The sequence below is a fragment of the Schistosoma haematobium genome, chromosome ZW (assembly GCF_000699445.3).
Source record: "Schistosoma haematobium chromosome ZW, whole genome shotgun sequence".
NCBI lineage: Eukaryota > Metazoa > Platyhelminthes > Trematoda > Strigeidida > Schistosomatidae > Schistosoma > Schistosoma haematobium.
The window spans coordinates 20286265-20296999 of NC_067195.1; the positions used below are offsets into that span (position 1 = coordinate 20286265).

The window sequence follows — 10735 nt, forward strand, 5'->3', positions numbered from 1 at the left end:
TGACTAGAAGAAAAGAGTAAATAATTTCAAATGGAATGGATAACAAAAGATGACAGATGAAATTTTTAGTGAGGTGAAATCGAGAAATAAGCAGTACTGTCACTTAATTCATAATGTGAAGAAAGAGGTGAATTCAACTGTTCTATAGCAATTGACTTTAAGGTATGACGTTCATTGAGACACAACCAAGAACCCTCCACTTACCGACGTGGAACAACTCGCTGACGAAACACATCATGGATTGTGAATATCGTTTAACCTGTCTGACATTGAATTTTTTCAATCTGCACCTACGTGAACCAGGACTGGATTTTGATGGAGGTGCATTTACCTAGCACCCTGTATCTAGTTTTAGTTTCACTCGGTGATTTCACTATATATCGGCCCTTAAAAGAAGACTGGATATTTGTATACCTTAGTTCATTTGTCAAAGTTTATGAATTGAAGAACGAAATACGAAAGTAACGACGAACAATGAAAGCTATTTATCGGGTCACTGTCTCGTTTAATCCAAAGTTTGTGAAGTCTTTACATCTAGTTTCATGTTTGATTTATTTTATATCATAATGTCTCGTTTAGTGTGTAAATTACTATAACATTCATTCCTATTCCAAAATTATTGTTATTAAGATATGATCTTTAAATTTCACTTTTAACTCTGATGTCCTAGATTAGATGTGATTGTATTTTTGTCATTCCTATGAGTTATAGTCTTGTTAGTCACATATTTATTCATATGCCTTTATGAGTTGGTTTGAATCAGTGATAAACCAGATAACAGTTCTATCTAAATCGTCTTCTCTTTTCACTTATTAACCAATCAGGTCCTAGGTCAGTGGTGGGATAGCTTTCTTCGTTCTGACCCTAGAGCCGTTCAGTCGCATTTGAACTCACTGGTTGAAAGTTTGAAGGTATTTATTAAGTAGTCTATAGCGTAAAGGCCGTAAACTAAACCAAAGTAGTTTCCTTTTTTTCTCTCTCTCTCTCTGCGTATTAAGCACAGACTAGTCGGGAAATATCAATCACGTAGCAAAAGTGGTGACGTATGTTTTTCATTATTCAAAAAGAAAATTTCTACCTCTTCAGACGACTTGAAAATTGTCTCACAAATTCACTAGGCACAAAGCAATCTAAGTCAATTGAAGATTTTGAAAGTATTGACGCAGAAGCTTTCAATTCATTCCACTTTGCTCTCTCAGCCAGAGATGAATAAAAGCATCTCAAATTCCATATATGACTTCAATTATGATTCACAGTTTGAGATCATATTTGATTCCTGTTTTCATCGTTTCGAAGACGTTTTCTGTCTCGAGTGCTCAAATCTGAGTTATACAACTCAAGTTCGTTCTATGAAGAATTGGAATAAAGGAATGTAATACATAAATTTCGTACTTCCCCAAAATCTTCGGGATTTATCTTTATAATACGGTTCAAATATGATTCAAAATTTTCGAAGAACAGTACTGCTCACTCTATTTGTTATCAGTGTTTTCAAAATCGAAATCTGTATGTAATGATTATGTCACATATTCTGGAAAATTAAACCGCGACTATGAACGGTTTAAAATCAGTAAATTTAAGGCATGTCTATTTAAATATTTGTTGATTAAAAAATTCAGATGTGGACAACGACACCATAATCTTAATGTAGGTTGAACAGGAGCTTAAAATGACCTTGCAGGTGTTCACAACCGGATATTACCGTTTGTTGAATCTCAAACAGGATACAGATATGGTATAATAGGGGACGAAACCTTCCAATTTCGAACCAGCAAATGAAGTTTTGAACTCTGGACCTTCCAAAACGCACTACAACTATCTCACAACAACGTTTTGTTAAGTCACTATCACCTTGTTGGTTTTCCGGGACATGATACGTTGCGGAGTTATTCCTATTCAAGAACCACTGTCATCTTATTAGACATAAATAAGTTCAATACTCGTCGAAGAAATATCAATCAAAGGTTCTGAATGTGTTTGATAAAATAATATTGTTGTCATGATTATTTGATTATCGTTAAAAACTACGATTTCTTTAACAATCGTTAAAGCAGTTGATAAAATTACTTTTTGTATTTCTGTATATTATAAATGGTTGACTTAACTAATTCAATAACAATTTAATCTTTGTCAAGATATATTATGAAAAATGAAATAAACGAACGACACATTGATGCATTTAATTTCGTGTGATTTAATTGTTTGAACCTCTATTTAGTTATTCATTCTTCTCAATATTTCGTGAATATTGCTAATGAGTTTTACTTTAAATCTAAAGGACAAATATTGAGATTTCATAAAGAATAATATTCGTCTTAAAAATGCAAATATACCTTGTTAATATGTATCAGCTTCCTTGAAAACCTTGGTTCAATGCTTCCTATAGATTGTCTTCATTTATGAATCAATCTTTGTTGATTAATGCTTTATAAGACAATAATTGTATATTAGGCTAATTTTATTTTATAAAAATTGACTTATGAAGTTTTCACTGGTTGAAATCATGAGTCAATTGAAGCTAGACCACCATGAAAAATCTGGAAGCACTGGACGGCCCATTCATCTTATTGTGGGACTCCTCATCAGTGCGCATCCAGGATCCCGCCCCCGGGATGCACACTGCTGAGGAGTCCCATACTAGGACAAAACGGCCGTCTAGTGCTTCCAGGTTTTCCATGGTGGTCTAGCTTCAATTGACTCATGATTTCAATCAGTGACATTTTAAAAATCTCCACAAAACCCATTCTGATAAATATCAAGTTTTGTTTAAATTCAAGCGGTTTTCCATATATATATTTCTCAATACAAATTTTCAGAAATTTCATTTACCGCTTCAAGCAACTCTAATTAGCGTGTAAGAAAGAAATAATTAGCATATATTTTGTTGTTGTTTGTTTTCAAAACAAATATTTCTTATTCTGTTATTGAAGCAACAATACCTAATGATTTGGCTACTAAATTTCAGTGGAAATAATAGACCTCTTTGTGTTTGTCAATATAGATTTTATTGGACCTTGGTGTACAAGTTTAAATGAGCGCTTCGATGATTTGATTTAAAAAAAAATATTCCTTCTTAATTTCTCTGATAAATTCCCGTTTATTTTGATGCATCAGGTAGAAACGTTTGTTTTTATTTAATATATTTCTGTTGATTTTGTTATAATCTTTTTTTTCTTTCGTTTAATCAATCATCTAATAAACTATTCAATCAACTAAATTAGTAGCGATTTTGTTGTAATTAAAGCCATTGAAATGTTTACTTATATTTGTACCCATGGTATTTTCAGTGTTGAATTTCTTTTTATCAGAGCACTTATATTATAAAACTTCTATTTTGAAGGTATCTATAATTATTTGAAAAATATGAGGAACCTAGAAATGAAAACAATTTTAAATCATTTTTGTCTGTTCAGCGGATTTAGTAAATTACTAGTTGCATCCAGAAATAAATAGATTAATGCCATTGTGTAAACTGATTGGACAAATATTAAAATCAGTCCTGATTCTTCAAGGCCTCGATAATTTGAATTGATGAATAACCGTATGTGTACTATTTAATTTTGTTTAGTTGAACCAATGTTTTTGGAAGTAAATCTCCCGGTATTTTCACCATTCGATAGTTTTCTTGAAACCGATGGCTAATATGTTTATGAAACTACAAAGCATTAACAAAATCAGAGCATAAATTACCTGGTATATTAACCTGAATAATTTTAATATTCGCTTTTGTTAAAGATAGTGTTCTCAGATGACCGATAATGTGTGAAATCTTCAAAATTGGGGAAAAATATCTATATTTTTATCTCTGATTTCAGGAGGTTTTTTATATGATATCAATCTGTGACCATAGCTGCCTATATATTTTAAATGATTAATCTAATCAACGGTTTTATAGTTGGTTATATATACCTTGTAAACTGTTGGTAGCAATCACTAGGAATGTTCCATAGTTACATTTCATGTGTGTTACTATTTATTGCGAGTTTATTTCCGACTTTCAGATAATCGATACTTTTATGAAGATACTAACTTTAGTCGCGTATCACCTCATCTGGAAACACTGAAATTGAACTTTTTGACCAGCGATTTATCGAACAAAGTGAATATTTCATAGTGATAGGTGTCACGTTGTCTAGTTCTAAATACTGATTAAATTTCATTGAGAAGGCATAGAATTTTGTTCATAAATGATTTAACTCAGCCTCTGTCACCTTGTTTCAAAAATAAGTGATTGAACGACGGAATACTATTTTAGTAACATTTTGTTATATATATATGACTGTTAATTAGTATTTATCCATTTAACATAGTAAGTGGCTTTCTTTCCCTACAACAAATCATAGTTATAAATTCGTTGCTATATTTTTACGCAATACAATATTTGTTACTAATCTATCGGTTTCTCATTTGAATTTTAATGATGTTAATTTTGTGCATCAAAATGCATTTAATGAATTGAGAAATTGTTAGATAAAAATCATCATGTTGAGACTTGCATAGATTCCTTTTAATCCTTTAAACTATCCATGTTAAAGCAACAAATATGAATGAGTTCCGGATGTAAATTTCTAAACTAGTCTTGTATTCAGTGTATCTAGTGACATTTGCCAATCATATGATTTTAGATTAAATTAATGGACACAAGATTTTTCAGTTATCGTGAAATGGTGTTAATGAGTTAAAATCTTTGCCTAATTAAGACAAAAACAAAGACAACTCAAATAAAATAGTCTTCATCTTTTCCATACAGCAATTATATATATTTTAATAGTTGGGATCATGAGTCAAATGAAGCTAGACCACCATGGAAAACCTGGAAGCAATGGATGGCCGTTTCGTCCTATTGTGGGACTCCTCGGCAGTGAGCATCCACGATCCCGCCTCGTAAAATTCAAACCCAGCACCTACAGGTCTCGCGCGCGAACGCTTAACCTCTAGACCACTGAACCGGCATCCAACGGTGTTTATATCTAACTTCAACTGATCCACGAAATCAGGTGACACGTCCACCATTAACTCATGATCTCAACTATTAAGATTACTATAATATCCATATTAACTCCTTCTGGAATAATATATATATATCCTAAGTAATCAAACATTTTCCTCAAAAATAGTGGTTTAATTAGCAGTAGAACAATATAAGCGAAACCTATAAATGAAAAGTTAACTTTATCTGTTATTAGAAATCCTAATTAAATTCATTTTTGGTTATTTCAAGAAACTTTGTCGTCAAAATGGCTGGAAAAGTAGTAAATAATTCGGAATTTAGAAAAATCTTTTCATCGTGCAATGATTTCAGCTGGAAAATCTTCATAACTTGGTAGCTGTGAGACTACTATTTCGTGACAGTTTGAGACTCTAACGCAACATGAAACAATGAGTAGCTGTAGAGTTGAACTATAATGGAGGTGACGAAAATATCACTCATAACACTATGATGATGGTCACAATTTAATCCGAACTATTTAAATTTCGATATGTAAAATGTTGAATGATGACTTGATGGCCGAGACATTTTATGTTCGCCACCAAATTTGAGGAATTTTGGGGCTTATCTTTGCCGCTAGCAAAAGTACAGTATAAGGAACAAAAAAATAATACATTTACCGCACTTTCTAGTTCCTCGAAACTTAGAACTAATAACCGAACCATAAAAATGGAAGTTAAATTTTAATATCAATTTTTACTACTGGTTTTACTGTTCAATCAGCTGTTAAAACTGATGTATTTTAATTTCCGAAAAATTGATAAACTTGAAATTGATTATTTAACAACTAATATGAATAAAGCAAATTCTGAGGTAGCTAATTTATTTTCAGACAATTACCGAATGTATACGTTGATGATCAATAACAGGAACAGGCTGAATAAGATTACTTAAATCCCTATTCTTACCGCTTATCGATGAATGCTGAGATTGTAACAACCTGAGTTTTGCTGAAAATATTCCGATAAACCAGGGAAATGGATAAGAATGAATGAATGCGCATATAAATGTATAAACTTGAAGCAAAGTTTTAAAATGGTCATTAAGATCCTTTATGGGGAATATAATCTGTACTAATGATCTAAATTTTCTGTTATTTGTCAAAAGGAATATAAAACTTAATATCAAAACTCTAAGGTTTGATTTCAGACTAGAAAGGAACTGAATTTCAATCAGATAATTGTTTTATTTCCTGTAAATTTCCAAAGGAGATGGTCGATTTTTTTCAATTAAAATCGGTATTATAAGAAAAGATTTTGTGGATTTGGTTGAATTGGTTGAATTCATGAGTCAATTAAAGCTAGACCACCATGGATCGTGGATGTGTATTTCTGGGGAGTCCCATAATACGACAAAACGGCCATTCAGTGCTTCCAAGTTTTCCATGGTGGTCTAGCTTTAATTGACTCATGAGTTCAACCATTAAATTATTTATATTAAGAGTGTATTCGTTTTCGTTTTCAAAGTTAATTAAAATCAACATTCCATAACTCCTTGGAGAACGAAATAGAAATATATTTATCAACAAAGTCAATTTCACTTATAAACTGATGTCAACTAAACATTTACTACTTAGTTAATAGATTAATGAATTATTTTATTTAGATTTTCATTCCTACCCCTATTTATACTTTTGTTTATAATTACTTTAGAATAACCAACATAATGAAACATTGATTTTCATTTTCAATTATAAGTCCATTTTATGGAGCATTTCATACTTTGGTTAATAATAATTGGATTGCAATAGAAGAAAACAGCTCCGATTACAAATACTACACAGTTGTTTCACCTAATCAAAAAACGTGCTCTAAAATCTCATCTGTTAGTGAAAGAACAGGAAAGTTGTTGACTTCCAAATGGCTGGGGCGGAAGTGATAGGCAGAACACTTCAGAAGACAGTACGGATGACATTTAGCTGCTCTTCATTTACTCATTATTCTTCAAACAACTGGAGTGGCAGATTGCTATAAACCCTTGAATAACAACACACTTAAAATATTATAACGGATTTAAGCAGCTTGAATAAATGGACTAACTCCAGATGTTTCTGAGGATAGCGATCTAACGCTTTCGTTAATATTGACCGATCCACTAGTGGCTGCAAAAAATCTCAGGTGAATGGTAATACTCTGAAGCATTGGTATATTCACTGATAAACGACTATAATTGTATTCCTTGACGCTAAAATGACATCAAACTTTGGTAACTGACAAGTCTTTCGATAATATTTATCACTCAAAGGTAAACCATGTAAGTTAATTTTTTGAGGGGGCTTTCGTCGAGCATTATAAGATAAATTAGAAGTGATGATAGGATTTTCCAAATTTTTTTACTTCCATCATAGATATGCTGCTAGTAACAACACTTTTCACGTTTTGATTTTTAAAGAATGACCTTCTTTCTGTCGAAATACTCGTTGACTTATAGTTAAAAGATGACAAAGTGTTCTTTGGAGGATAGTTTGACAAAACTCAGGGTATTCTGAAAACTTCGAGTAATAAAACAAAAATGTTTTGGACGAGACTTGTTTACTCTAAATCCAAAATGTATCCTCTGTATAGGTCCTCATCAATGCATTTTAACTTTTATGTTAATCTCATAAAAAAACATTATTAAAGTTCTGGAAATAATCGACAATCAATTTATTATAAGTTAATTACTAACATTAAGTAACGTCATTTTTACAGCAATTAAAAAGCAAGGAGGTTGACGCAATGGTTTTGTTCTAGTTTGAGACTAATCAGCAATGAGAACTTAGAATTTGAAGATAGGCTAAACCCTGGATCTCTAGTTCTTGCAGTGGACCAGCAGCACTGAATAAGGGTCCGAAGTCAACATTTTACGTGGTGATTCCCGTGTGTCTGTGTGGAATTTAGTTAAGAGTTTGCAGCCATTACAGGGCAACAAATTGCAAAATTGATGAATATGTTTAAAAAGAGAAGAGGGATGTTGTGGAAGAAAACATGACATGAAAGCTAGCAATAACGGCGTTAGCTAATAGTTGGTTGTTTAGCACTCCACATCTATAAGTAAACATCTATTGACGATGAGGGTTTTGGGTGAACAAAAAAGTACATACAGCACCACTTACTCAAAACTTTATTAAAGAGAGAGTTTATGTTGATGAGTCAATCACAGCTGTCTATTAATTTATTACTCATACTATAAATATACCAATCATTTCGAAGTATTATCCCATAAGTTTCTTATCGCAAAAAATAAAATAATTAGCAATGTTAAAGGAATGGAAATACAAGACATTATACAATGACCATAACTCTTCCAGAGGTATGCAATGTCAAGTCGTTTATACTAGTGACCACTTTGTGATTTGATCGATAGGATTTGATCAGGACTAAGAAGGACGTGCCAAACCTTAGCTAAGTCGCTACTCAGTGATCGATCAATTATAGAGCTATTTTACTCCATCCATATTCTCGTTCATCAGATCTCTTATATACTTGAGAATAAAAATAATTGATGAAACGCCGTAAGTCTACTTATACTTTTACACAAAATTATAACGAATATAATCATTAACTTTAGGAACTAGAATAGGATTTTCTAATTTGTGGTGTTCATTTAACTACACAAACAAATCTCAACCCATTCTCCGAGAAATTCGCTGTGCATCCTTTGAGTAACCATTTAATTGGTTCGCATTTACTAACCATTTAATTTTAAGAACACTTATCACAAATGTGAAAATTATCACTGGCTTATAAATTGCTAAGCAAAAAAGCATCGAGTAATTATTTCGGTTGTGTTTTTTATTCAACTTAATGACATTGGCTTAAGAACCCTAATGAGCAAATAGTACTACAAATGATTTGTTCTTTTTTAGGACTTATGAATTTTGTCCATTTATCATCTTTATGGTCGTTGCTTCTGCATGATAACCACGTTCCCAACAAACATCTCAATCAACATCCGGTGGACCAGATTTCCAAAGCAAATTCCTGAACTCAACTTTGTGTGGATTAGTGAGTTAGACTTGATGAGGAACCTGAGACAAGCAAAAAATAACTAGTCAGAAACTCTTGATTTTTTGATAAAACTTCGGTTAAAGTCAGTTAATTATGGTAATTATTATATTTTTTTAACGGGTGGGAGCCTCATTCTAATTTTTGGGCATATCATTTCAACCACACCTTTCTGTTGTACGCCTATAAGTCATGAATGAGGTTAAAAAATATGAGACAAGTTAATCAAATTATCTCAACTATCTTGTCACACAGATATTCGCCCTTGTCGATTACCCATAAGTAATATTGACCAATTTTTTGTAAATATGTGCATAATAGAATGTATAGTGTATTCACTTCCTGTTTCTTGCATAACCAATACAAAGTAAGTCCCCTAGTTATGCGGTATGTAGTTTGTGTAAAGGTCCTTCAAGATTTCTAGCTACCAGAAGGATTTTATGAATAGATGAACAGGTAAACAATATATGGGGTAAGAATAATTTTTATTGAGAATATCAAATTTGTTCACTAGAACCTAGTATTTCTAAATTGCTTGGTTAAAAGATGACATAATAAGGCTCCGAAAATCAATATCTTGGGCAGCTTAACACATTCATATAAATAGAACGATGACAATTTCCCATGTACATTATCAACGAAAGTTTTAGTAGACGGAAATCTGATAGGCAGAGATGACTATCTTATCACGGTGATAGAAGGTAAACAGGTTGAATTAAATTAATTCATAAATATGTTCAAGCCACATAATTACTTTAAGGATATTGTAAAAATGGTAGTCAAGATGAAGCAAAATTGAATTAAAAACATTGTAATTATCCTGTGCTATGAGGAATTATCGATCTGGAGGATTCTAAATAAATACCACCCATTAGTGAAAGTTATACTGAAGAATGAACTAAAATAGATATTGGCTTTGTTAAACTTGTGTTTTCAAATACAAAATAATAAAATAAGAAATTAAATAGTTCCGTAAGCCAATTTTACATTGAAAATTAAATTCCAGACGAATTATATGCATGGATGCATTTATTGTATAGTCACCTATGATACCTTATAGATAGTAATTGTACCACTGATATTTGTTGCATCTGTCACGTATTATTTCTACTTATACAATTAGACCAGTATAACTGTGATAGAATGAATGTGAACAGAGCGGCGAATAACGGTCTTATATATACATAAAATAATTGATACATAATAATAAACATGATGCAAAACTGTTTGAAATGTAAACAGCTTTAGAGTAAGAGTTTCTGTAGGTTATTTAATAAAACAGTAACTTTACGGGTATTTTCGCTAACTTCATCTTAGACAGTCACATCTATTTTCATGTATAGAGTTGAGAACTAAGAGATCATTTTCATCGTTAGAAGGTATTTGACAAATTCTTTGGTTTGTCCTATAACTTTTTATCAACAAATCAATTCTCTGTCATTCCGAATTGAATTAAATTCTACAAAAAATGGCTAAAGTGATATAATATTTTAAATCCTGAATTTTCTTATCAGATTTTTTATCCATAAGTTGGGTACTGAACGGGTTGCTAACCTAAAATATCATGGTTTCTAAATATGAAGTGGTATAATTAAAAGCTCGCCTGTGCACAAATGAATGGATATAAATACTTAGTTTTATATAGATCAATTATTACCCAAAGAAATCAAACAAGTGTTAAGGTGATGTCAGCAGAAAACTAAAACATTCAAGGAACAATTTTATCAGTCTTTATGCAATGTAACAGACTAATAGTGGC

General features: G+C 31.7%; 1 protein-coding gene across 1 annotated transcript in view; it reads left to right on the forward strand.

The window, feature by feature from the left end:
* Positions 1–2163, forward strand: part of CABLES1_1 (CDK5 and ABL1 enzyme substrate 1) — a 46860-nt gene extending 44697 nt beyond the window's left edge. Inside the window, exon 15 of the mRNA XM_051210656.1 lies at positions 1004–2163. The gene's annotated coding sequence lies outside the window, so the exon portion shown is untranslated. The remainder of the gene's footprint in view (positions 1–1003) is intronic.
* The last annotated feature ends 8572 nt before the right edge of the window (positions 2164–10735 follow it).